Source organism: Ailuropoda melanoleuca, chromosome 7 (genome assembly GCF_002007445.2).
Source record: "Ailuropoda melanoleuca isolate Jingjing chromosome 7, ASM200744v2, whole genome shotgun sequence".
In the NCBI taxonomy this organism is placed as follows: domain Eukaryota; kingdom Metazoa; phylum Chordata; class Mammalia; order Carnivora; family Ursidae; genus Ailuropoda; species Ailuropoda melanoleuca.
Genome location: NC_048224.1, coordinates 37,919,788 through 37,947,342, shown reverse-complemented (window position 1 = coordinate 37,947,342; position 27,555 = coordinate 37,919,788). Strand labels below are relative to the sequence as shown.

The 27,555-nt window shown below is 46.0% G+C and overlaps 1 protein-coding gene and 1 non-coding gene across 2 annotated transcripts in view; both read right to left on the bottom strand.

Moving 5' to 3' along the window:
• Window positions 1-27,549, bottom strand: part of LOC100480825 (A-kinase anchor protein 2) — a 241,415-nt gene extending 213,866 nt beyond the window's left edge. The window contains 1 exon segment of the mRNA XM_034664240.1: window positions 27,463-27,549. The gene's annotated coding sequence lies outside the window, so the exon portion shown is untranslated.
• Window positions 21,819-21,923, bottom strand: LOC117803254. The gene has a single exon (XR_004626942.1). It is a non-coding gene; the product is annotated as a U6 spliceosomal RNA (small nuclear RNA).
• Window positions 27,550-27,555: the final 6 nt, after the last annotated feature.

Genomic DNA, 27,555 nt, shown 5'->3' with positions numbered 1-27,555 from the left:
GTGTGGTGTGTGTGTGTGGACCGTGTGTGTGTGGAGCATGTGTGTGTACGGTGCGTGTGTGTGTGGAGCGTGTGTGTGTGGAGCGTGTGTGTGTGGAGCGTGTGTGTGTATGGTGCGTGTGTGTGTGGTGTGTGTGTGTGGTGCGTGTGTGTGTGGAGCGTGTGTGTGTGGAGCGTGTGTGTGTGGAGCGTGTGTGTGTGGAGCGTGTGTGTGTGCGTGTGAACATGCGTGTGCATGTGCAGTGCACTGTTCTTATTTACTCTGGGGCTCACCTACATAAAACTGCAGGTAGAGGACACACAGCTATGCAGGAATTGGGCCAGGATGATGGAGAGTCTCAGCGTTCTCTTTGTTTCACCCCAGATTCTCTTTGGGTTTGCCCTTCATGCAGGAAGCATCTGGGCTTTCATATCTGATTGTGAAAATTGTTTATGTGGCACATTCCTCTCATCTAAATCCCTGTTTACTCATTGTTTGTGTCTAAATCCAGCACTCTGTGATAGCTTTCCTGCTGAGTTAGAGTTCCCCACTAGCTCCTGAGAGAGTGTGTTTGTGTGTGCGCGTGTGTGTGTGTGCGTGTGTGCGCATGTGCATATCCACATGGCTTCAGTCACAGCTCTTATCAATGCCCAACCTGCAGATAATCAACACATTTTTGCCTGTTGTCTGTATTGGAGGTTACTCTGAGGAGACGGATGGAGCTTTCAAGATACTTGAATTAGCATCTTAAGGAGTCATTCATCAGAAAAAATGATTTAATGTCCAACAGTAGTAGTGGTAAAAATAGCTAACGTTTATGGGGCATGCACCATAAGCCAGACAATGTGCTAAGTTGTTTGTAAGCATTATTCAATTCTCTGCAATCTGCCTAGCAGCCATTACTATAATCCGCACTTAGCTGAAGATCGAGGTCGACTGGAGGTTCAGAGAGGGTCAGGAACTTGTGGCCCATCACCAGGAAGGGGCAGAGCGGGGATCCAAACTTAGGCCTGCCTGTTGCTGGAGCCTAGGGTATTAGGCTGCCCTGTCCTGCCCAAGAGCAAATGAAACCGTTCCTACGCCAGAGGTTGTCAGTATTTCCTCTTTCCGGGGTAGACTTTTCTTTTCCAGTATCTTGATCAAATAGATCGGCTCTGGTTGAGGCCTGAGTGGACTGGGAGCCCCTCCTGCTTCCCCTACCCCATCCATGCCTCGGCTGGGCCTCTCCACAGAATGGAACATGGTTTGGAAACCACTGCTCTGCGAGAGTAGAAAGAGCATCGGGTGTATTAGTATGGCCCCCATGGTGCCTACAAGAGTGCTTTGTACACGGCCAGTGCTCAATCAATGTCTACCACAGGCATGTGGGTCTGAAAGGGGGCACTGCTGCCTATGGCCACCTACAGTCCGAGTTTCCACGAGCCGCCTGACAGGCCAACGAAGGACAGAAAGTACCTCTGGCCTTTGAGCCTTAGAGGAGAAAATGCTCTCCATCTGGAAGGCACAGGTGACGGGGAATTGTGCCTCAAGTAAAGTTTCGGAAGGAGCAGTCCAGGGAGCCGTGGCAGCGGCTGGGAGACTCGGCAAAGCCAAACTGTCTTCCTAAAGGGAACTTCGTCTTATGTTTTGTTAGTTTTGCTTGTTTGTTTGTTTGTTTTCGGTAACCATGTTTTCCATGCTTGATATTACCAGGTGACAGTTCCCCTCCGTGGAGAAACTGGTCATCCCACTGGGATAATTCCAAAGTTATTCTAAGAGTTCCTGCTCAGAACAAATCAAGCCAATCAGGAAGCTCCTCCATATGGGCTGAGCCCGATGATTGTTTCCCGCTCGCATACTTCCTGCTATTGTTCTCCGGCATGTTCTCAGAGACACAGCCGCTGGACCCTGCCCCTTCCTCTCAGGAGCCAGGGCTGCAGTCATGGCTACAGACTGAGGCGTATGAGACTCTGAGACCAAGCACGCGGCCAGGACAGAAGGGTCTGAAATCAAAATAGGGGTGGTTGCTGGCTGGAGCAGAAACCACAGGGTTTGGGTCTCCCTGGCCTCGGATGGGAGGTATGAAATATTCTGGATCATTCACTCACTGCTTATCAAGCATGTGTTGAGCTAGGCACAGTGACAGTTGCCTCGTCTCTACATTTAAAAAACTCATCTGATGGGGAGGCAGGTGTATGAACAATTAGAAAGCAGTGCTCAGCAGAGCTCAAACTGGAGTTCCTCAAGACAGTGGGAATGCAAAGAAGACAGCCTGACTGCTGAGGGACTGGGGAGGGAGGGCAGGATTTCAGGGTTTTGGAACACTTCAGGGGGACCCTGAGAGATGAGAAAAAGTATCAAGGCAGAGAGGTGTTTAGAAGGCATTTCAGGCCAAGGCAACAGCATGGACAAAGGAGCTCGATGTGCCAGGAGGGTTCAAGCAAGTGAGTGAGGACCTCTGTCAGACTGGATGTCTCCAGTGTGCTCGTGATGGGAAGAGGGTGACAGGGAGGGTCGGGTCCCAGATGACATGACGCTTGAATGCAACCTCTGGGGTTTAGATTTGATATTGAAGGCAACAGAAAACCACTTAAGCTTCTTGCTATTTGTCTGTCTTAAGGGAGTGCCTGGGTCAGCTATGTTCTGGAAAGATCACCGTGGCAGCTGTGCGAGAATGGGTGTGGACGCGTAGAAGAGCTGCAGAACGAAAGCCTAAAGACCAACGAGCGGTTGTCCAGGCAAGAGATGACAAGACCCACTGCGGGAAGCAGAAAGGGGCTCCACTTATGGACGTTTACATTCCAATGGCATCAAGGTCTTTCTAAATCAATTTTTTGGCATTGGTGTGACTCCACAGGCTGGGCTGAAACAAATGGGCACGTCAAATTGTGAAACTATGCCCAAAAGTAGACTGTGGTGGTCCAGTGGCTAGAGTTTGCATGCGTTAGTGAGACTCTGGGCTTCACTTTCCTGCCTACCCCTCTCTTACCCACGTCCTTGTTACTGCCCAACTGTTAGAGGTATCAGAGTGCTCCTATCTTGGGGAGGGGAGGAAATACAGCTGAAGCCAGACATTTCTGTCCCTTTTGATGGTCTATGGTTCGCTGTTGCCCAGGAAATGAATTTGAACCTGGAGGCCCCAATTTAAGAAGTTCCAAAGACTGAAATGGTCTCAAACCCATGAGTTCCTCTAAGGGAAACCAGCCCTTAGGCTGATTAGCTGCACCATGACCCCCAGATGGCTGCAGCAGGAAAGGGCTCAGAGTAACAGACTAATAGATCATCACTCATCACGGGTCTGGGCAAATGCTGAGGCTTCCCTCTCCCTTATACAGAGAGGCTGAGTCAACACTGAACGCTGTCCTCCTGGAGCGTCCTGTGTGGACTGCAGGTACGAAGTGGTTCTGCACTATTGGTTTCCCTTGGCACATTCACAGGAGTCCCTCTGACACCACCCCCCGTCATTTTACTTTCTTACATATACAATATAGACATTCTGTCAAAATGCCATCAAGAAGGCCCTATGGGGCCCCAGTGGCACAGATGGTTCTGAGGCAGAAACAGCTACACCCCCGCCATCTCTGGCTCATGCGTGCCCACTGGTGCCCCAAAAGCTGGGCAGGTAGGGATGGAATGGCCTTGGAGGATGAGTCTCCTTGGCCTGAGCTCTGAGAAACCTGGCTTAAGGCTGCTGTGTGGGCCAATGTCTCAAGGAGGCCCTACAGAAGGTAAAGAAAGTCAGGTACCCCACATATATCATGAGGTTTTGAGACAGAAACTTGAGGACTACACATAAAGTTACAAATACTCTCTCTGATGAACTTTATCCCTGTGGACTTATCAGCCCTAATTCTGTTTTACAACAGCTAGTGTATTAAGAAGTCAAATGAGAGTGATGTCTACTGCTGGTTTTCGAACCCAGATGGAAAACAGAATTTTCCTTATACCAAGAGCCTGCCAATGAGAAAGAACCTCCAGATACAAAATGATTCACACCTAGGGATCAAAGCCTGGGTCGGATAGCATGACTTAAGCCAAATTGGAGAAGCTCTTAGGAGCAACACGAAAGTGGCTTGCACCAGGTCCAAAGAAGAAGAATGCCCTTTAAATATATCCAGAGACTTGTGCTTTTTCGTTGAAGCCCTCTGTCAGAGAGATGACCTGATTGGCCATTTGAAATGGAAACTCTTGGATACAGAAATAGTACACTGTGTTCCAAAATAATGATTTAAAAACCCCATCTGCTTCTTGCTGGTGGTTTGGCTTATGCAGAGATGGTGCTGGCCATCTTCCTATTCAGCTGTGGTCCCACCTCTGCAGTTTTCCTACCATTGTCTATTATTTCTGGATCCTGAGGCTAAGGGAGGGTTACCTGCTGAAAGCACAGGGAAACTTCATTGCAATGCTCAACTGTAACTGTGCAGGGTGGACCAGATTTGTCACTGAAATAGCACAGGCACCTCGGTGTGGGAGATCTCAAAATAAATACTTTTTGTGTGAGTGAGTGAAGGACCAAACACCTCCTGGGCACATATGAGAGTTCTACATTCCCACAAAACCCCAAATATCCCCATAATAACAATAGCAGATATTTGTGTAATACACACATTCCCTTCACAGCAATTAGAGATTGTTTTATTTCTATGTTTTCGATAAGAAAATTGAAAGGAAGGAAAAAAGAGAAATCAGAATTCTGGTATCTTTCATGCCACAACTGGATTTCTGCTAAGCGCCTCCCGATTGTTCTAGACCAGTGGGAGGCAGCAGGACACAGTGCAAATGAGCAGGATCAGGATTTCAATTAGCCTGGCAATTCCTGGTTGAAACACAGAGTAAGCTCCCCAATTTTTTTAGTCTCAGTTCCCTTGTCTACAGGATGGTTATAATGATGTATACAGAACAGCTATTTACGCTATGAAGATTAAATAAGTTAATATTTAAAATATCTCAGAATACTTCCTACCAGGGAGTAAACAAGCATTATTTAAAAAAAAATTGAACTTAAAGATTATTGCTTAAAGTAAAAATTATTTTTTAAAAAATTGAACTTAAAGACTATTCTGTTAAACACTACCTGGATTACTTTAGAAGACAAACCAAAACATACTATTTAATAGAACAGATTCAAATCCAACTTCTTTCTTAATCATGTAGTTTATGGCCTAGAGGATCCAGGAACACCCAAAGATTTTTTGTTAAACCAATTTTCCAGAGAATGTCAGTTCCATCATTTGAATGTTAAAAGGAAAATTAATGAATTGGTTATCAGCTTCAAAGATGGTGAAAGTTAAGATTTTGTGTCTGTGTGTACGTGTGTGTACATGTTTAAAAAAAAAATCCAGAAAAATCTACTTTAAGGTCGCTTTGTGGAAAAGGCTTGTGTGTACACGGGGGGCCATCTAGTGGCAGGTATTAGTCATAGTCCACAAACGAAGGTAGTATGTTCGAGAATTTAGATAAAGCTTCTAGGAGGAGACTGCTGTCATTCTGGAGATCTGGTACTGTGTGCTTATTTGGGAATAGAAATCTCAATATATCAACCCCTCCCAGCACACTGTCCTCCCTTCCACTGAAGGCCAGGCACTGGGGAGACATGGACCCCAAGGCCCATGGCTCTTCCCACTTCTGCAAAGCAGCAGTGAGGCCCTGCAGGGCTGCTCCCTCTCTGAGGCTGTCTTAGCACACTTCTCCACATCTGTGTGTCCTGGCCCTTTCCTTAGGGAGTGCAGCATTTCTCTTAAGGAGCAGCTTTTTCATCCGTACATCTGGTAACCCAGTGACCAGGGCCAGGAATGACACTAGTCTAGTCCATGAGGTCAAGCACAAGAAAGGGTTCATGAAGTCTGTGAAGTTCCAAGTACAGAGGTTGAGCCTGTGTCATCTCAGGAACCCCAATACCCAACAGAAGGACCTGCACAATGTAGACCCTGGCTATCTGTGGAATTGAGGGGGGGCCTACACTTGTGTCCACACTTGCTCCCCCAAGTCCTCCTCTCACTGGGGCCAGGGTAAGGGTATAGCTGTGTTCTCTTCTGGACGGAGAGTTCCACCCAGAGCTAACTGGTCATATGCATCTTGAATTTCTAAGTCCAGCCAGGGCCTGGGGCCCAGTGAGAATCTGGGGAGAGACAACCAGACTCTGCGATGAGGTCATAGGGCCTTCAACCGTGAGTGCTCGCTGAAGGAGTGGCTGAGTAGCTAGGTAAGTTTACAGATGCACTCCACCCGTAGATGAATTCAACTTGGCAGAATCAATGTGTATAAAAGAACTCAAAGATGACATATCTCACTGAACAAAGGACTACAAGCAGGACTCCACCTGGGGTAGCCAGTTGCTTTACTGCATTAACATGGTAATTCACTCTACAGTCTTTCTGGGAGCCAGTGCCAAGTAACATGAGGTATGGCTGAACTGACTTCATAATGAAAGATGCCACTGTTCTGATGACATCCCTCCTGTCATGGCTCTGCCTCTGGCTAGAGAGAAACAGGATCCGTGGAAGACAAACTCTGTACTGTAAGAAGAGAAAGACAAAAGGATACCAACAGGAGCTGGGAACCCATTCTGTGGCCAGCACTGATTAGACACTTTACATATATTAACTAAGTTATTAAGCCTCACAACTGCCAAATGAGATACCTGTTACTGATTCCTGCTTTACAGATGGGTTAAGTATCTTGCCCAAGGGCCCATGCAATTAATGAGGTACAGAGCTGAGACTCAGACCAAGGTCAGTCGATGCTGAAGAACATACTCTTTTCATGGCTTCAGTAATAAACCCCTCCTCAGCCTTTGGAACCCAGAGGGGGGAAGAGGAACCCCTGATTAGAAGTCCTGGTAGAACTCTATTCAGACCTAAGATATTGTTGAGACTAAAAAAGAAAAAAATGCACACCTGAGCTGGGCTAGAAGTGGTTCCAAGGTTGGAAGTTTGCCTTCACAGTGCAGCAATGCCTCTCCCTGGGAATTCTCTAGAGCCCTGGCCGGCCTCTGCCATGTCTTCTCTGGCCCAGGTGTGAGTGAGGAGTACGGGACTGTTGAGTGACCTGTTTTATTTGTGCTCTGTGTCCTGGTCCATCCTCTGTTGGTGGACTGTCTTCTTCTATCCTGCTCAATTCAGCCTATACTGGCCGCCTGCCCAGTTGGTTCCCAGTCTACCCTTGACTCGCCCATCCCTCTCTTTGTCTAGTTGTAGCACTGAGCCAGCATCCCACTTCCACCACTGGGTTTATTACAACTCCCCTGCTCTGAAACTTTCAATCCTGCTCCACGGCTTCTAGAATAAATTCTAAATCCCTCAGCTTAGCATTTCAAGCCCTCTGTGATCTGGTTCCAGCCTGCTATTCTAGTCTTTTCTGCAGAGCTGCTTCTATTTAGGTCTGCGACTCTCCTGTCTTCAAAGAGATGGCAGATCCTATGCAGAAGGACCACCCATGACTGGCCATGCCTGGACCGTTGCTTCTGACAAAGAGAGTGACTCTGTGAGAGAAGCAACTGTTTACTGTCCTCCCCATTTCCACACACCCTTCTCTTCCCAGGGAGGGACAACATACCAGAGATAGTGACAACCTCCAAATGGAGCCAGGGCCCCTTCAGCTGTTTACAACAGGTGGCTGAGCTGTGAAGAGCCAAATGAGCTTGGTCAAAATGGAGCGTCCATGACAACCAGCTGACCTTGCCAGTTAAGCTCTTATTCCAGCAGGCCTTCGGCCATGGTCTTTAATGATTGCATCATCCAGGAGCTCAAGCCCAGCTCTTGAGCTGGGACCTGATGTGAGGCTGAATGGGGCCAAGGCCTCACTGCGGTCAAGGAAGGGCCCCCATTTTCCAGTCTGCTTATATCTAATGATATCCATGAGCATTTGCTCCATCTCAAGGGTGGCCATTCAGTGCACATCCCAACACAGCCTCCATAGCTTGTTTCCTACGAGCCTGGAATTTCTTTCTATTGAATTGAGGCACATTAAATTTGACCTAGTATCTTTTGTTTTTCAGAAGTGGAACCATGACTGCTTTATAATATTCAGGTATTAATGGTTCTGGGTTAGTACCATAATGTACTGTCTAGAGTCAAAGTTAACACTCTCTGGGTGATAAATATTTCTTGGAAGGGGACCTTCTAACATCAAATGATGGGACTCCAGACCAATAGAAACCTAAGTCTAGAAGCTTCTGGAGATCTCTGAATACCCAAAGTTAAGGGACTTTGAAGAGTTGTCTTCTATTATAACTGAGTGGATTACAAATCTCTTGAGGGTAGCAATTGTGTCTATCTTCATTTGTCTATCTCCAACTTAGCTTGGCCTCGATCATAAACATTCAGTAAGTTTGTTGAATGCATGCATCAGTCTTCAAAATCCCACTGAGTGAAAGCCCAAATCCTAAAGCCTTCAATGATCATTCCTTCCTCTGAACATCTACTATCCTGAGAACAGGTTATGACGTATCCTAGCACCTGTCATGTACATATACCATCCATCAGGCACCTAGCCTGTCAGATTCATAAAGGCAGAGGAAAGGACTCTTTATTCTTTTCTATAATTCCAACATCTTACCACTGCTAGGTATGATGCTCAAGGAACATGTATTTAATAATCTTTAATGTCGACCACTGTAGAGCAATCAGTCGTGAGTGCAAATGTTTGTTCACGGCTATACTTGTCCATACTTCTAGTTAAATGAAAGCCTTGTCAAGAAAATAGTCTCCTTCCTTTAGTTTGTGTCATGATCACATGTTAATCAAAGGAATAGAGACAAAGGCCCAAGTTGCAGTTGGAAATACCTGTGCAGAGAGAAATATTACTAGGACTTATTTTCAGAGTAACTGTGGGTGGATCACTTTACTACCTTCATTCTTTTATTCCTCCTTCCAGTAAATATAAGTGGAAGCCCTTTGTTGGAGGCAGTGCGCTAGGATCTGTGAATACAAAAGTAAACACTACACTCTGCCTCCAGGAAGCCGAAGCTGGAGGAGAATAGAGTGAAAAAACAACTTCACGTGTGCTCTGATACAGTAAGTTCTGGGCTAAAAATGCCTATGGGAGACACTGAACTAGTCTTCAGGGCTCAGGGAAAGTAGTGTCTTAACTGAGGCCTGAGGGGTTAGTAGGAGTTAGCTAAGTTAAAGAGGAGCTGAAGAGTGTTCCTGGCAGAAGGGACAGCATGTATAAAGAACTTTACCCGGAGAGAGCTTGGTACCTCCAAGGAACTGCAGAGAGTACTGGGGCGGCCAGCAATGAAAGGAAGAGGAGGCAATTATGGGAGATAAGCCTGGAGAAGTAGGCAGAGGCCATATCATAAATGGCTGTCTAAGCCATATTAAGGAGTTTGGACTTTATCTTAAAGTCCAAGGGGAATGGGTGAAGGTTTCTAAACTGAGAGTGCTGCCATCAGGTATAAATTCTGCAAGATACTTCTGGTGGCTGGGTAGAGTGTGGGTTAGAAGGACACAATGCCAGAGGCAGAGAGACAGGGTGAGAGAGTGTTGCAGCAATCCACGTGAAAGATAGTGGTGACCTGGGCTAGTGTCATGGCGGTGGGCACAGAAAAGAGTGGAAGGATTCTAGAAATATCTGTGATATAAAATTACTGAATAGATATGGGGTCAAGTGAGGGAGAGGAGTTGAGGATGCTGTCCTGGTTTTAGATTTGAGTAACTGGGGGCACAGTGGTGCTTTTCAATGAAACAAAGAACCAAAGAGAGGGAACAAATTTGAGAAAGTAAATAGTTCAATTTTTGACATGTTGAGTATTAGATGTTTGGGGGAGATCCAAATGGATACAGGCAGGAGGTGGGTGGCTCTATGGAAAGCCAAGGGGGGAAAAAGTGGGATGAAAGAATGCATTTCAAAAGCCACAGGAACAGGTGATACCACTCAGAAATGGCTGTTCCAAATCAGCTACACATTGTAGGCTCTTTCACACGGACTGTCCTGTTTTCACCAAGACTCCTAAAATTCAGTCTCTTGATGGACTTTTAAAAGGTACAATAATTCAACAAGCAATGTTGAGTCCATCCTAATAAAGGAAACACTTATTGGCTTCTATGAAGATGAACACAAACGAGTCTAGGCAAAAGATAGTTCTAACATATTTAAAAGCAGAACCATGAATTTAGTGCTCTGCAAAATGTGTCTTCAAATAGCTCAGAAAGAGACGACTTTTGAGCTTTGTGTCCTCCTCTCTAAAATGGTATGGAAAGAAAACCTGAAGAACAGGAGTGTGTACGCACCTTGGCGTGCATAGGTGAAATTGTACTTTTACTTGGAATATTGGGAGCTTGACCCTGATATATTGCTATGTCCTGGGGAAGGTACGAAGATGTAATTGTTGCAGAGGAAGTAGGGTACCACTGCTTATGTGACCTCTTTGTCTAAATTCTTTTTTTTAAAGGTGTATCTATATGAACTCTCTTTAGAGATAGGAGACAGCCACAGATAGATTTCATAGAACATGTAAGTAAATTATATTTCACCCTATCACATCACAATCTTTTTGTTTTGTTAATGCAATTACCTCTAATTTATTTTAATGCAAATTCCCATACTCCAGTGATTAAAGGACACTTCACGTAAACAGTAAGTGGACCCCTCTACACCCACTGTCTTATGAATGAGCTGGTAGCAAACACAGTGGAATTTTGGTGAGAGGTGAGCAGGGTGAGGCACAAAGGTTACCGTTACAATGGCAACGTGGAATCATTACCACTCCCTTTCCCAAGAAGAAACCACAACTGGGTATCTATACTTCTTTTCTATATTGAACACAATGAGTATGACTTGGAACAGAACTGAAAATCAAATTAAACCCCCTCTAGGGGCATCTGGGTGGCTCAGTTGTTAAGCGTCTACCTTTGGCTCAGGGCCGGATCCCAGGGTCCTGGGATTGAGCCCTGCATCGGGCTCCCTGCTCCGCCAGGAGCCTGCTTCCTCTCCCACTCCCCCTGCTTGTGTTCCCTCTCTCGTTGGCTGTCTCTCTCTCTGTCAAATAAGTAAATAAAATCTTTTAAAAAAAAAACCCTTTAATAAATGGACAGTGAAAATTCTTGTTCTGAGAATCCTTCCATTTTGCTTGAAGCAAACACAGGCTTTGGGTCATGATAGATAATGCCAGCTACCATCACTGCTAGATGTTATTTTGAGCATTTTACATGTGCTAACTTATTTGATCCTCACAATTCTCAAAGTATATGCTACAAATATTTCCATTTTATAGATGAGGAAACTGAGATACAAAAATATTAAGTAACTAGTCCGAGGCCATCACAGGTGGGGAAGTGAAGGTTCGAAACCAGTGAGAATGTTTGCTGTTGTCCCCACACCACTCTGTCTCCTGTGAAGGATGCCAGGGTGGCCTCAGTGCCCTGTGCTGAAAGGTTGAGAGGTGAATATTTAAACCTTGTGGAAAATCCACATCACCTGTTATTAGCATGGGATTCCCATCTAAGGAGTGGCAAAAAGAACTTGGAGCTAATTACTAAGTGAAGCAAAAGTTGGCTGGGGAAAATTCCAGTTAGGGCGTTTGAAAGCCAGTAAAATTATACCATCTGAAGAAAAGCCTGAGGACATCTTAATAATGCTCTTTACCAGAACTGCATCGGCCTCCACTCGACATAGGACATACTGAGAACCCAAGCGCCGCCATCCTTGAGATATGAGGACATCCCTTCTGACTCTCCACCTGTAGGGACTGTGCCTTGAGGAAGCCATACTTCCTCCCTGCCTGACTCCATTAATATTATCGTGACCATGGCAGCACTGGCCTGAGGAAAAGCCACTTAACTGTACAACCTCCTTTCCCTTCTTGAAAAATAGGAGAAACGTGCATCACTTAGAAATGGTGAAGTGCAGTCCTACCTGAGGGCAGAGGGCTGAACAAGCCAATTGCTAAGGGTCTCCCCCCGGCTCCACATGATTTATTTAAACCATGGAGAATCTTACAGAATCAAGAGCCAAGTTTACTTCTGCCTTCCCAGACCAAACCATCTCTCTAGCCTTCTTTTAATAGCCTGACAAAAAAATCCTAGGATGTCCCCAAGGAAAGCAAATTTTATTGTTCTTCCTACTTACAGAATCAGCTGGGACATTAACTGATTTTCTCAAGATCACAAACCAAGACATTTGTGTGGCTAATATTAAAATGTCAGTGTCTTAGATTCCCGTCCTTTGCTTTAACAGAGCAGACCACAGCACAGCCGGTGACCCTGTACGGAAGGCCTGAGTTGTGTTTGTAAACCGGCTGCACCTGAGAAAACCATATCACTCTGGGGTGTTAATTTGGACTTTGTGATTCCTTGTTAGGGGCTGAAATTTGCTTTTGCATTGGCTACGGGAAATGAGCGGCAGCTTTGAAAGAGCCCCGGGGACCTGGGTGTAGTTCTAGGTCACCCGCGGGCTGGGTCATTCTGAGAGCCCTGTGGTCTGCCCTGGCCTCAAGTTCTTCACCTTTAAGGTGAGAAGTGTCGGGAGGGGCTATTCTAAGGACTTTCCAAGTTCTTCTCTAAATCGAAAGATAAATGATGCACAAAGACGACAAGGGCAATATTTAACTATTGAGTCAAACATGTGGTTTGGAGGCTCATCATCTCTCTGCCATCTGGGTTGGGGCAGAACTTCTCAGCCTCCCTGTGGTCAGGGACTAGGGTTTTACCCCCAACCTCTCACACACCAGTACTCGCACCTGGCTCACGACGCCTGCCGCTCACCACGGGACTGAGGCAACACCCAAACCGGTCTGTGTGGTGAGACAGGTCCACCGGTCACCCGCCCTGTTGCCATGGCAATGTCAAATTGCTATTAAAGTTTCCAAACTGGCAATTTCTGTCGTTCCCTTGTCATAGACTGGGAATGAACAGTTGTCTGACAAGAAACAGCCCATGGACCATACTTTGAACAACACTGGGTTTAGCCATTTTTCTCTAACAAAGCAAGTCTCCGAAGGACCTGAGGAGGGCATCACTCAGACAACTAGATGATTTTTTTCTTTTTAAAGATTTATTTATTTATTTTACAGACAGACACCACGGGTATGCATGAGTGGGAGAGGCAAAGGGAGAGGGAGAGAATCTCAAGCAGACTCCCCACTGAGTGCGGAGCCCAACGCGGGGCTCGATCTCACAACCACGAGATCTTGACCTGAGCCGAAACCAAGAGTCGGACACTTATTGGACTGCAGCACCCTGGTGCCCCGATTTTTTTTAAAATAAGCACCTGGAAAGCACAAAGTACCTTTCATTTATTTTTTTTAATAACCTGCTGAGATAACTCCCGCCTCTCATCCTATTCAACCTGGTCTGCCCCACAACTGATCTGGATTCTTCTCAAATCCATCTATCATATTGTCCTACTTCTTCTGCCCTTGGAGTTGTTCTTTATCATCCTCCACTGTAGCTGACAGCTCCTGGGCAGGCTGAGCAGCCCTGGAATTCCTGCTGAGGGCCTCAGGGTAATAGGCAAGAGCTGGTCACAGAGCAAGAGGGAACCCGAGAGGCGAGAGGCGAGAGGTGAGAGGCCAGAGGCGAGAGGCGAGAGCCGGGAGGCGGGCAGCTGCCCTGCAGACAGAAGCTGCTTCTCACGCTTGTAAGGCAACAGTCACTCCACTTTCAGGGTTGTGCTCGCAGCCCCCCTTCCCGCCACTGCCCTGGACCTGTCAGCAGGGAGAGCTGGTGCTTCCAATCACCGCTGGATTCCTATGTCGGTGGCAGCTGACCTCTGAAACAGCTAAGCTTAGGGGAGTGGCATCCCTCTCAGCTGTTTCTGAAAGTGGAGAGGGGGTCTGGCGCAATCAAACAATTGGGATTATTTACATATGGTACACTGTCACACCACTGTTTCATTTTTATAATAAAGGCTAGAGTCTACTGGGGACCAAGTCCTAGATCCTTCTAAGCACTCTGCATATATTAATTTAACCACCACCACTACCCAAGAACTTTCATCTCATTATTATTATCTCATTTTTGTAGAAGAGGAAAGAAACTGAAGTAGAGAGAAGCTAGAGGAACTTGCCTAAGATTTCACAGGCAGCAAGGGGAGGAGGTTCAAGAACTTGAACCCAGCAAGTGTAATGTTGATGCTTGTACCCCAAACCACAGCTCTATATCGTCTCCACATGGAAATGTTGGTTTTGAATTGCATGACAATCCTATGGATGATTTAAGGCTGGTGCAGATCAATTCAATTGAAAAATATTTATTGAGCAACCTGCTAGGCATTGTGCAGTATTCTAGGCACTTGGGATGCACATAGTGGGTGTAGTGTGTTGAATGGTGCCCCCCAGAAAGATAGGTCCACACCGTAGCCCCTGGAATCTGAGAATGTGACCTTATCTGGAAAAAAGGGTCACTGCAGATGCAATTAATTTAAGGATTTTGAGATGAGCTCATCTGATACTTCTGGATGGACCCTATAATGATGAAGACAGAGGCAGGGACGGGAGGGACGCAGCCACAAGCCAAGGCTCACCCGGAGCCTACAGAAGCTGAACGAGGCAAGGAAGGACCCTCCCCTAGAGTTTTTATAGGGAGCAAAGCCCCGAAGACACCTTGATTTTGGACTTCTGGCCTTTAGAACTTGAGCAAATAACTTTCCATTGTCTTAAGCCACCAAGTTTGTGGTAATTTGTTACAGCAGCCTCAGAAAACTAACACGGGGTAACCAATAAGTCCTTGTTCTCATAGAATTTACATCCCAGCTAAGAATCAATGGAATGGAATGGAATGGGGTGGAATGGAATGGAAAAAGAAAAAACCTACTTATCTAACAGCTGAAAAGCATTCCTCCTCAAATATCTCCTTCTCCAGGAAGTCTTACCTGCACTCCCTAACCTAACCGTGAAGTGCCCCTCCCCTCATATGCTCCTCTAGACCCTTTTTGAACTTCCATGGTCAGACCTTTCCCACAATTGTGCAATTGATGGTTCCCATGTATAATTCTGTGTTCCCCAGCTGCCTATAAAAAGCTTCATGTCCATCTCGTCTGGACTTATCCAAGATCATGAGAGAATGGGGGAGACTGGGAATACCTTCATGACCAACAAGGAGTTGTGTGCAGACCCAGAAGAGGGCAGGGCCACTGTACATGGTCATACAGCTTGTTTCTGCCCAAGGACACCGGCTGAGGGAGCAAAGCAGGCTGGAATTCACCCTGTGTCTTTCCAAGTGGTGGCCCACTGCCATCAAGAAATAGAGTCTAATGAAATCTTGCCATTTGCAACAACATGGATGGAACTAGAGGGCATTATGCTAAGTGAAATAAGTCAGTCAGAGGAGGACAAATACCATATGACTTCACTCATATGTGGAATTTAAGAAACAAAACAGATGAACATAGGGGAAGGAAAGGAAAAATAAATAAGATGAAAACAGAGAGGGGACAAACCATAAGAGACACTGAACTCTAGGAAACAAACAGGGTTGCTGGAGGGGAGGCAGGTGGTGGGAAGGGATAACTGGGTGATGGGCACTTGATATAATGAGCACTGGGTGTTATATGCAAATGATGAATCACTAAATTCTACCCCTGAAACTAATAGTACACTATATGTTAACAAAAATGGAATATAAATAAAGAATATAAAAAAGAAAACACTTCTATCTTCATGAAAGATGTTAGTTGAAGAATGTTCTCTTAAAAAAAAAAGGAAGAAGGAGTAGAGTCTAATCTTCCTCTCCCCGAGTCTGAGCTGGCCTTAGTGGCTCAGGTGAAACCAGGAAGATACAGCAAAGGTGATGCTATGAGACTTCCGAGGAGCCAAGACAGAAGACATCTTGCAGCTTCCAGCTGGGTCCCTTGCCATGCTTGCTCCCCAGACACTCCCTCTTGGGGTGCTCCCTGTCAGAGCCCAGCTGCCGTGTGCTAAGAAGGCCAAGCCTGGGGAGGGGTCTTGGACATGAGTCCCAGCCTTTGAGTCACTCTAGCTCAGGCCTTAGACATGCAAGTGAAGAAGTCCCTGCGTGATTTCAGCGTGCAGATCCCTGAGTCACCCCCACCCATTTGCGTCTTCCCAGCTGAAGCACATGTGTGGAGCAGAGACAAGTCATCCCCACTGTTCTCTGCTCAAATTCCTGACATAGAATCCAAGGGCACAATACAAACAAACAAAGAGCAGAAGTAGACCCATCAATACAGAGAACAAAGTGATGGTGGCCAGAGGGAAGGGGTGGGGGGGATGGGAAAAATGGGCGAAGGGGCGTAGGAGACACAGGCTCCCAGTTATGGAAAGACTAAGTCGTGAAAACAAAAGGCACAGCACAGGGAATATAGTCAACGGAGCTGCCATAGTGCTGTATGGTGACAGACGGCAGCTACACTTGAGGTGAGCAGAGCATAAGGCATCGAGAAGCTGAATCACCATGTCGTACCCCTGAAACTAATGTGACATGTGTATCAACCATACTTCCATAAAAAAAAAGAATCCATGAGCACAGTAAACCTGAATTATTCATTTTGCAAATATAACTGCACATGTGCTCCAAATGGGCTAAACATAGGTTCTCAAAAAAGGGACAGGAAGGAGGATGTAGGCAAATCCCTCCTCATAGATGTGCCCCAGCCTAACTCCCCTAGGACTGTGCACCCCTCCCCTCTCCCCTGGCCTAAAGTCCCCACTGCTGCTGCGTACACTGCGGGGAAGAGAGCCAAAGAGTCCCTGACAGCAGAAGTTGCTTTCAGGGTGGGAGAAAGAAGGGGGATGTTTCCTCACAGATCCTGGCATGGGTTTGCTAGGGAACTGGAACCTTAGAATGGGAGTGGGTCTGTGCACTGATCTCCCATTGCTGCAGTGGCGAGGTCGAGTGTGGAGGTGAGGAAAGGAGAAACTGGCAGGGCCAGTGGACACAGGACTTGCCATGACAAGTGTCAAGCAGCCTCTGGTCCCACTGAACTCTTCTCTGGGGCCTCAGACATGAAAAGAAGGGGCTACAAAGGGGGGGTGTGCCTAGGAGATTGACTTGGCTCCAGGCCCCGGCTGTGGAGTATCAAACTGGCCTGCCTACACATATCTGCTTCCCGCCCTGGTCAGAGCCTGCTTGTCCCCCCAGCGCCGCCAGGCCACAGCCCCCAGGCTCCACGGTCATGACTCCAGGGTGTAAGATCACAGACTGTCCTTGCTGAAAAGGATCTGAGAGACCATCCACTGCCCCCACCACGCACAACTGGTGAAAACCGTGGAGGAAAATATCAATGGGACACTTGATGTCTTTGTTTCATCAAGAACATAGGGAGGTTACAAGTGACCATATTACCAGCTATAGGGGCAGAAAAATACAATTTTCAGAGGGGAAACTTTTTGTAGAGGGGAGACCTGAGGCATGACATTCATAGGCCAAAAAGCCTGGGGCCAGCTCACAAGATAGTTGAATTTGCACAATTTCTACAATTATAGCAATTGTTCTAAGGGCTGGAAAATGAAAGCGTTCCCCAAATGTGTCTCTTATGTGGTCTCAGTGTGTGGACAAAACTCTTCCATTATATTCTTAATTATGGATACTTTAAACCCAGTTTACCTGACCAATAATGAGGCAATTATGACAGAGCCCACAAAACCCGAAGAAGGCAAGACGCTTAGGATCTCATAGCAGGCTCCTGGAAATAGGCGTTTCCACCACTCCCACTAAGACACACACAGGCGATGCTGACGTGCTGAATGCAAGAGAACAGTGCTTCCTCCCTGACCTGTCCCAGCTTCCAGAATGGACCACAAACCATAAGCATTCACATTTTAGAGTCTGTGAAGAGGGCCTTTTCTATGTGGTCCCAGAAAGCAGGGACCAGAGAACCGGTGGAAACTGCAGGGAACATCACTTTCACCCCAAAGGATCCTCTGTAAGAGTGAGGGTTGTTTCAATGTGGACTTGGGAGTTACTCTGTGAGGGAGTGAGGTCCCTGTCATTTTCAGCCTCAGGGAGAGACTCTGTATGGGCTCCCACTCACTGGGTTCATTGCAAATTCGAGTGTCAGACAGGAGTTGATCCAGATTACACCTCCGTTATGTATACTCTATGATTCTGTGGTTTTATGAGCTATCATAAAATCACTGCTTTTGCAAAATCACTGCAGCATTGGATGCAGAAAGAAAGAAAGAAAGAAGAAAAAAGCCATCATTTCTTTTTAACTCAGAACTGACTTTCATGGTTCAGTGCTTGAGAGAAGCCTTATACTACAAGCCCTGCACTGAAAATCATGAGTGTTATCTTCATAAATCTTTCCCCCCAGTTTTATTGAGAAATAGTTGACATATGTCACTGTATGAGCCTCAGGTGTACCGCAGGATGGCTGATTTACATATATTGTGAAATGATCATCCCAAAAGGTTCTGCTAATGTCCATCTTCTCAAACGATAGAAAAGAAAGAAGAAAAAAAGGAAAACTATTTCTCCTTGCGATGAGAACTTTCGGGATCTACTCTCCTAACAACTTCCCTGTATATCCGCCAGCAGTACCAGCTGTGGGCATCATGTCTACACTAGATCCCAGTACTGATTTACTGCAAGTTTGTCCCTTTGCACCACCCTCCTCCCACTTCCCCTTCTTCCCCACCCTCCGCCTCTGAGAACCACAAGCCTAATCTCTTTTCTGACGAGTTTTGGGGTTTTTTTGTTTTGGCTGTTTTTTGTTTGCTTGTTTGTTTTAAGATTCCACATATAAGTGAGATTATACAGCATTTGTCTTTCTCCGACTTATTTCACTTAGCATAATGTCCTCAAGGTCTACCTATGTTGTCACAAAAGGTAGGATTTCTTCATTTTTTATGGCTGAATAATATTCCATTGTGGAATCATATTCCATATATATTCCATATATATTTATCACATCTTCTTTACCCATTCATCCATCGATGGATTCTTAGGTTGTTTCCATGTCTTGGCTATTATAAATAGTGCTGCTATGAACATGGGGGTACAGGTATCTTTTTTTAAGAGAGAGGGAGTGCTTGTGAACACAAGCAGATGGAGGGGGTTGGGAGGGGCAGAAGGAGGGGAAGAGGGAGAATCTTAAGCAGGCTCCATGGGGGGCTCGATCTCACAGCCCTGAGATCATGATCTGAGCCAAAATCAAGAGTTGGACGCTTAACCGACTGAGCCACCAAGGCACCCCGGTGTGATATCTTTTTGAGTTAGTGTTTTCATATCCTTTGGATATATTCCCAGAAGTGGAACCACTGGATCATTTGGTAGTTCTATTTTCAATATCCTGAGTAACCTCCATACTGTTTTCTACCAATTTACAATCCCACCAACAGTGCACAAGGGTTTCCTTTTCTCCATATCCATGCCAGCATGTGTTCTCTCTTGTTTTTGTGCCACATACATCTTTTTAGGCTTCCGGTTCTGTAGTTACTTGATGGGGTGATCTTATCTTAGTATCAACACCTGTAATTCCAGACTAAAGCGTAATGGTTCTCGGCTGGGGGCTATTTTGGCCCCAGGGGACATTTAGCAATGCTTGAAGATGTTTCTGATTGACAGATGGGGGGTGTGAGGGCATTATCGGCATCTCCTGGGTAGAGGCCAGGGACTCTGCTCAAGATCCTGCAACATGCAGGACGGCCCCCCACAACAAATAATTCTCCAGCCCAAATGTCAATAGTGCCGCTATTGAGAAACCCTGTTCCAGAAGCACGGAGGAGAAAGCAACAACAAAAGCACTACTCTTACCTACTGACAACCTACTGTACTTGGCACTTCACCAAAGCATGTGATCTGCACAACTCTTCAAGATGGGCATCGCTATTGCCAGGGTACCCGACTCAAGTCCGGATAGTTATATTGTGTCTAAGATGAAACAACTTGTAAATACAGAACTAGGGCTCAAACCGTGTCAGACTCCAAGGTCGGGTTCCTCATCAGTATGCCGGGAGCTTCTTCCATCATTACGTACTGTTTGCAGCAAAGACTTGGGCTCTATACAGCCAAGAAAGAGCACTCAGGAGTGAAGGGCTCAGAAAGAGACCAAGGAACCAAGCCGAAAACGGAGCCTGCACTTCCAGGCAGAACCTGAAGGGGCAGCCTCCGGAGCCACGTGACCACTCTCAATGGCCCCAAGCCCAGCCCCTCTGGGGTCTGGCACATTTGCTACACTGCTTCCTGAGGAGACAGTGGGGGGCTAAGGAGGGAGGAGTATCCACCTGTCATCATGAGGTGAACTTCAGTGTGATTTCAGTGTGACAAAGACATCACATGTCTCAAAAATTTTGAACTTAAAATAACTTTTTAAAAATTTTTTTAGATTTTTTTTTTTTAATTTGACAGAGAGAAAGACAGCCAGGGAGAGAGGGAACACAAATAGGGGGAGTGGGAGAGGAAGAAGCAGGCTTCCAGCGGAGGAGCCTGATGCGGGGCTCGATCCCAGGACTCTGGGATCACGCCCTGAGCCGAAGGCCCTGAGCCGAAGGCAGACGCTTAACGACTGAGCCACCCAGGCGCCCCTAAAATAACTTTTGTTCAGATTTTTGAGAACGAGCTTTGGAGTTAGATGGAGCCCAGTTGAAATATCACTTTTTCACTCTTTTCTTGTTGTTGTTGTTGTTTTAAAGTAAGGTCTACTCCAACATGGCGCTTGAACTCATGACCCTGAGATCAAGAGTCACATGCTCTACCTACCAACAGAGACAGCCCCTCACTTTTCCACTTATTAATGGGGTTGTTTGGGGCAACAAGTTACTTTATCTTCTAAGCCTCAGTTCCCCCAACTGTATTATGGGCATCACCGTCATCACCACTGTTTCATGGGAGTATTATGAGGATAAAAACAAGAAAATTAATGAATTAAGTGGAGGCCAAAAAGGTAGGGACCCGGAAGCAAGTAAGGGACCAATGAATATTAGATGGTATAGCGATGCCTCTCTATCACTACATGGTTTATAGTATAACACAGAGAACGAGGAGGAGAACAGGGCTGGATTGCCAGATGTGGCTGTGTGGGGCGGGGCGGGGCTGAGGGCTCGGAGTGCACAGATGTGGACAGCTCTGTACCCTGCTTCAGAAGAACGGTGCATCATGGACTCAAAAATAGCAAGTATGAAGGACAGAATTAATCCCAAGCAAGTGTCCTTTGTGATTCCAATGAACATTTCTGTGGTTGCCTTTTCTAGAACAGTTATTTGTGGATGGCTGTCATCCTGCTGGTTGCCAAAATCCCATCATATAACACACACATGCTTCTGCCTAATGTCTCCAGTCCTCTGCTTTGAGCTTCTTAAGAATGTGGAAAACTAAGTGAATTCTGGTATCCATCAGAGACCAATGGAAGCACTCCAAGAATCTTAATTCAGAAGCAGAAATGAGCCAGTCCACTTGCATCTTGAACTTTCTTTTGGAAAAGCTGCAACACCCCTCTCTAGGTTAGCAGCTGGGACTTCAATATTTTATCCAGTCAGTATTTGGTGGGACATCTTTTAGAACTGACAGCTGATCAGATGAATTAGTCATTGAGGTGATGAGTCAGTGATTCACACATGGGGCTTTTGTCTCCTGAGAACTTCACCTCTTTCCCCAATTCTGGCCTGTCTCCAAAAGCACTTCCTTTTACAACAGTAGCATTTCTCGGCACAGGTATATTTGCTCAGAAAAGGGATCTCTATTCAACTTCCCAAATTCGAGACTCTTAGAATACCAGAGCTGGAAGATCCTGAGAGACTCCTCACTAAAAAGATGAGGAAACCGAGACCAGAGGAATGAGAGCCTTGCCCAGAGTCACACAGCAAGACAACAACAGAGCTAGAATTAATACCCTGGCTTTACAACAGCTTGTCCCAGTTTCATTTACTACTCCCTGAAGTTTCTCATCTCCACTGGGGTAATTCCAAGATGGGGGAAACACACTTCTCCCATATTTCTCACTAGTCAGAGAAAGTTAAGAACACTATATTTCAAAGCTTCATGAATTTGCGTGTCATCCTTGCGCCGGGGCCATGTTAATCTTCTCTGGATCATTCCACTTTCAGTGTATGCACTGCCGAAGTGAGCACCAGAACACTCTATTTCAAGCGTATGAATAAAACCTGATGAAATTAGAAAGAGAATCTTAAGTGGGAAAATCATAGGGCAAGCAGCAAGACTTGCTGACCGGAGCAGATGTGAAGTTGACAAGGCTAGCGTGGATCTAATTGCCAGAAGTCTCCAAGAGTATAAATGTGAGTCCACACGTGGTCCCTGGGACCCATCACACACAGTGACAACATGGACAGTGGTTGACCATGGGCCCAAGCAGAAACAATCCTTTGGGCTTTCTCAATATGTTACCCCAATAGGAAATAAAGCATACAGAAGATGTGACATTTGAAATTAAAAGAAAGAGAGATATTTTGCTTTCAACAATGCTGACCATATTTAGCCTGTTTTACTTTTCCTTTCTAGAGAGCCGAGAATATAACCAATAGACTGGGTTATCCTGAAATTGCCCAGGGAAAAGTTGTACAAAAAAAAAAAAATGACCATCTGTTATTCACTGTAGGGACCAGTCCTCTCCTTCCTTTCCCACTGCTGTGATGTAATCACGGCAGTGCTACTGTGCTCTTAATTACATTTTATTTGTGGTCTATTCTTTTTCCATTTATAGCAATCTTTCTTTTTTTTTTAAGATTTTATTTATTTATTTGACAGAAAGAGACAGCCAGCGAGAGAAGGAACACAAGCAGGGGGAGTGGGAGAGGAAGAAGCAGGCTCCCAGCGGAGGAGCCTGACGTGGGGCTCGATCCCAGGAACCTGGGATCACGCCCTGAGCCGAAGGCAGACGCTTAATGACTGAGCCACCCAGGCGCCCCTATAGCAATCTTTCTTGCACCTGACTGTGATTCGCACAGATGATGAGAAGCACTCTTAAAAAAATCAATTCTAGGGCTCCTCACGTGGGTCACTGAATCCAAATTTTCTGGAATAAGTCCTGGGAATCTATATTTTTAAAAAAAGCTTCCCAGGTGATTGTAATGCCAAGGACTTAATAGTCTAGTTCCTTTGTCCCTCCCTCCGTCCCTCCTTATGTGCTGCCCTCAAAATCTAAGCACCACGTATAACAGTCTTGGATAAGAGACAACATTCTTAGTTCCAAACAACCACCAATTTACAAATAACACTTTGGTAAAAAAAAACCTGCCTGGACACCTGGAATTTGTTGTATGACTCCTGGCACTATAAAGAATTTTAGACTCAGAAATGGAAAGATGGTCATGTTCTGTCTTCCTGAACGTATCTAGGGAAAGAGATGTGTTTAAGCGCAAATTCTTATGCTTTATTTGTAGTCTTTCTTATATTCAGACTTCAAGAATTAATTAATATTAATTAATATTAATTCAATATTCAGACATAAAGAATTAAAACATGGGCTAAATCCTACCTACACTGAGATTCCGAGTTAGGGCGCTATTACCTTTTCTTTTTCCAAACTTAAACGACACAGATTTCCCTTTCCTTTAATCTTTCCTTGTACACATTCTCCCTGCTCTTTGATTACTGTTCTCTACTGCTCCTTCAGGTTCTTCAAGCTACTCTTGGTTCACCAGGAGGGACTAAAATACCTTCAGGGCACAACTGTCCTAATATACCTTATGGTATGAAAACAGTTCGCATATCTTTTTTTTTTTTTAGATTTTTTAGAGAGAGAGAGAATGAATGGGGGGGCAGGACAGAGGGAGAGGGAGAGAGAGAATCTTAAGCAGGCTCCACACACAGCGTGGAGGCCGACACACGGTTCGATTTCACAACCCTGAGATCATGACCTGAGCTGAAATCAAGAGTCAAACACTTAACCAACTGGGCCACCCAGGCACCCCATGCATATCTCTTTAGGAGAATTTATTTTACTACTCAGGAGTGACTTAGATTAGTGGATTCAAATCTAAAGATCTAAAGATTGATATTCTGCTTCAAACCAAGCAAGATTCCTTTAGAATTCCTTTATTTAATGGTTCTTCTGCATTTGATCTGTAGCCAATTTCCGGGACTCCTATTACATAAAGACCAGGTTCTGAATTTGATCTCAAAGCCATTCCTGTTTTCTCTCATTCTCTTCTCCCTGTCCTTCTGAATTCTCAGGTTGTTTTAGCTCCTCTTCCTCCTCGTGAATTCGCTTTTCTATACTTTCCCTAATGCTTGCAGTTGTCTCTTGAACGATCACACTTCTGGAAGAGTGAATTATTAGCCCCCGTTCTCCCCCTTCCCTGTATCTGTGCCCTGTGCCATACAATTCTGAAGTTCCCTCTACTAAAGGTCAATTGTCTCCCTGTCTTGGTTTTGGGGGTGGACATGTCTTGCTGTAGCTAATGGCTTATGGGCAGTTCTGTTTCCTCTCAGTCTTCTTGCTCCTCTGCCATTGCCATAAAAGGAAACAGTCATGGTTAGCTCATTAGTGCAGCGGGAAGAAAGCGCAGACTTGTCCAACCTAAGTCTTGGAGTCCCTTAGCTGAGCTCAGCCAAAATGAGCAGAGCCAGAATGGCCCATCCACGCAGGCTGTAAGACTGCAGGACGCCCGTGCTTCCAATGAGCCTTTAGGGCTGTTCAAGTGGTTACAGGACCGTGAGAGCGAACTAAACCATGCCTGACTAAGGAAAGCAGCTTAGGTGGCTCAGTGTCCTTCAAGGGAAGAGGCAGGAAAGCTCCTTTCTTCCCTTGGCACTGGAACTTAAAGACGCTAACTGTTCCAAAAGAGAAGTCGCAGGTAAGATGAGGAGAAGCAGAAACTGACTTCCAGGGTACGAAGAAATTCCTCCCTCCAGAGGCCCTGAGGAAGAAATGATGCCCACCCGCAGCCCTGCTCCTACAGAAAAGCAGCTCCAGGGAACACAGCTCATCCTGCAGCAAACGGCCACTGCCCAGCGGAGCCATGACATTGGCAGAAAGAAATGCCCCCCGAATCCAGGCCTAAGCTCGTGTATCCCCGCCATTTTAGGCTGCTATCATTTCTTTCCTTCTGGCTTGGCTATCTGTCTCTTCGATGGGCTCTAAGACATTGCCTGCGTACATGAGGGAGCTCTTTATTCTGCTGACTCAACAGATAAAAAGAGATTTCCCTTCTTTTTCTGAATATGGTGACACCCACAAGAACACTAAACCAGCCCCTAACTCTTACACCTCACTCCGGGGGTCAATTTAGCCAAAACTGAGTCTCGATTTAAGACTCTCCCTCCATGCGATGGCTCCTCCCACAGGTAAGGGTTACCACCTGTGAGGCCACGGTAATGGCATATCTGGACGCAAGCCACAGCGAAACTGCCAATTTAGTGGGAAGACCACATTTTCTAAGGCCATTAAAAAAAAAAACAGAAAAGGTCATAGAACTAATTTTATCCTATTGTCCGAATCCTTTCTTCCTTCCATCTCTAACACCTAATGGATGAAGTGAGTGAACAGGTCAGGCTCAGTGAGAAAACATATCCAGTGTTTGAAAAATGATTTTAAACAAAATTTTCTGCCCTTCAGTGTGTACACTGTCTCCCCTCACATCTGAGGTAGTGAATAGACTGTGCTCAGGCCACTTGGCTCCCAGGACTTTGCCAAGTTAGCCTGGAGAATAATCTTTCAGGCCTCGTCTGCCAGGCAGGGCTCCCCTGACATGTGGCGTGCCCGGTCCCAGTTCTTCATTCAACAAATAGTTGTGGAGCTTCTGCTTTGCACCGGGCCTGTCTGCGGCGAGTATCTAAAGCCAGTGAGAACGAGACAGGAAAATGATGGAACTCTTAAAAAGAGTAAGGACGAAGCGATGCTGCTGGACTATACCCACTGTCACCTAAAGCGGAAAGCAGCATGGTGCCACTGCTGAGATTTCCTGTCAAACTGCTTCTCCGAGTGGCCTTTTCCTCCCCGACTGGTTGTCAATATTTCCAATAATCCTTGGCTCTGTCATCTTGTCTAAAACACAGCCAGCTGAGCCACTTCCAAGGAGAGAACTCCCGAGGCTCAGACTCTGAGTGCCTTGCTCCTGCCCCTTCCCCCTTCTACCTTCTGGGCTTCTAACAGGAAGACCTTTCCTACTTTCTAGAGGTACTTGTCTTCACAGGGCTTGATGCCGTATTTCTGGGACTAAGATTTTCTTCATCTAGGGGCGCCTGGGTGGCACAGCGGTTAAGCGTCTGCCTTCAGCTCAGGGCGTGATCCCGGCATTATGGGATCGAGCCCCACGTCAGGCTCTTCTGCTATGAGCCTGCTTCTTCCTCTCCCACTCCCCCCGCTTGTGTTCCCTCTCTCGCTGGCTGTCTCTATCTCTATCTAATAAATAAATAAAATCTTTAAAAAAAAAAAAAGATTTTCTTCATCTAATGAAATATACAGATCTATCTATCTGTCCATCTAAAATGGCTAGTAATAGTTAAGCCTTTACCCTTTGTATGCTAAAAATAAAAAAGTGTGTGTATATACACACATGTGTAACATATTCACATATATTTACGTGTATATACACATGTATACATATTCACATACATGTAGGTGTGTGCACACATGCACATCACGTATACACTTTTTCTTAGTGAATTTCCCCCATAAGCAAAATTTAGCTCAACTGCTCTTGAGAACCCTTCAAGGGACATTAGGGCCCAAGCAAATAGGGACCCAGGCCTTTAGGGCTTACGGCCAGTGTGCTTTTTCCTCTGGTGACACTACTGGAGTCCCCAGGGACTCTCACAGTCCTCATTCACGCTAGGGTATAAAGGCTGGTAACGAGGTAGCTCTTACCCTTTGTATTCTAAACGAGCTTGCACCCCCAGGAGAAAGAGATGGAGCTCTTGAGGCTGAGATTTGAGGCGGGGTTTGGTGGGATGGGATGGAGGGGGAGACTGGGTTTTAAGGCATCTCTGATCACTACCTTCCATCTCCTATCTCTGGCTAGGTGTCTTGGGAACTGGGACTTGGTATGAGTACAATTTTCAAGTGAAACCTATGTTTTTGCTCCTGTGTGAACCTAGCCAACCACTGGCCACAGGAGGGTCACTTATCTCCTAGACAGAAATGTCCGGAACCTGGTTGAGAACCATAAAGGAACCCAACTCACCCTCTGAGCAGCGCAAGCAGACAGTGCAAAGTTAATTTTTAGAGCGCAGGCACGGAACTCACAGTGGTGCCCTCATTCGGCACGTCTATAGTTCTAAGACCCCTGGCTACCTTTTCCCCAGTTCAGATTGATCAAATGTAGGAAATAGACCCACTACAGCAGCAATAACAGCTAACAGCTTGACTCACAGGAGGAAAAAGACAAAAGCTGGTGGGAGAACTCAAAAGGTGGGCATTTAGTGAAGGGGCAAGCTGCTTCCAGCACCTCACTGCTCCAGGAAAACATCACTGTACCGAATGACAGTCCAGTACAGTAATTAGTACTCAGAGTCATAACTCGGGTTTATTTGGAAACGTGTAAACAATACCAAGGTACTCTGTTTTTAGGAAGAGAATTCCCAAGCTCTGACAGAAGGGGCCGGCACTGGGAGGGGACCCCCTAGAGGACAGTAGCGGTTACTGCACTGTAAGACCCCAGCACGAGGGGGATGGGGGGGGTAAGGGGGTACGCTGGGAACCACCTACCTCTGGATGTTATCTTCCAGTTGTTTGACTCTGAACTCATCCTCCTCAGACTGCCGCCTCCTGGCTTCCTCCTCTTCGGCAGTTCCGGCGGGG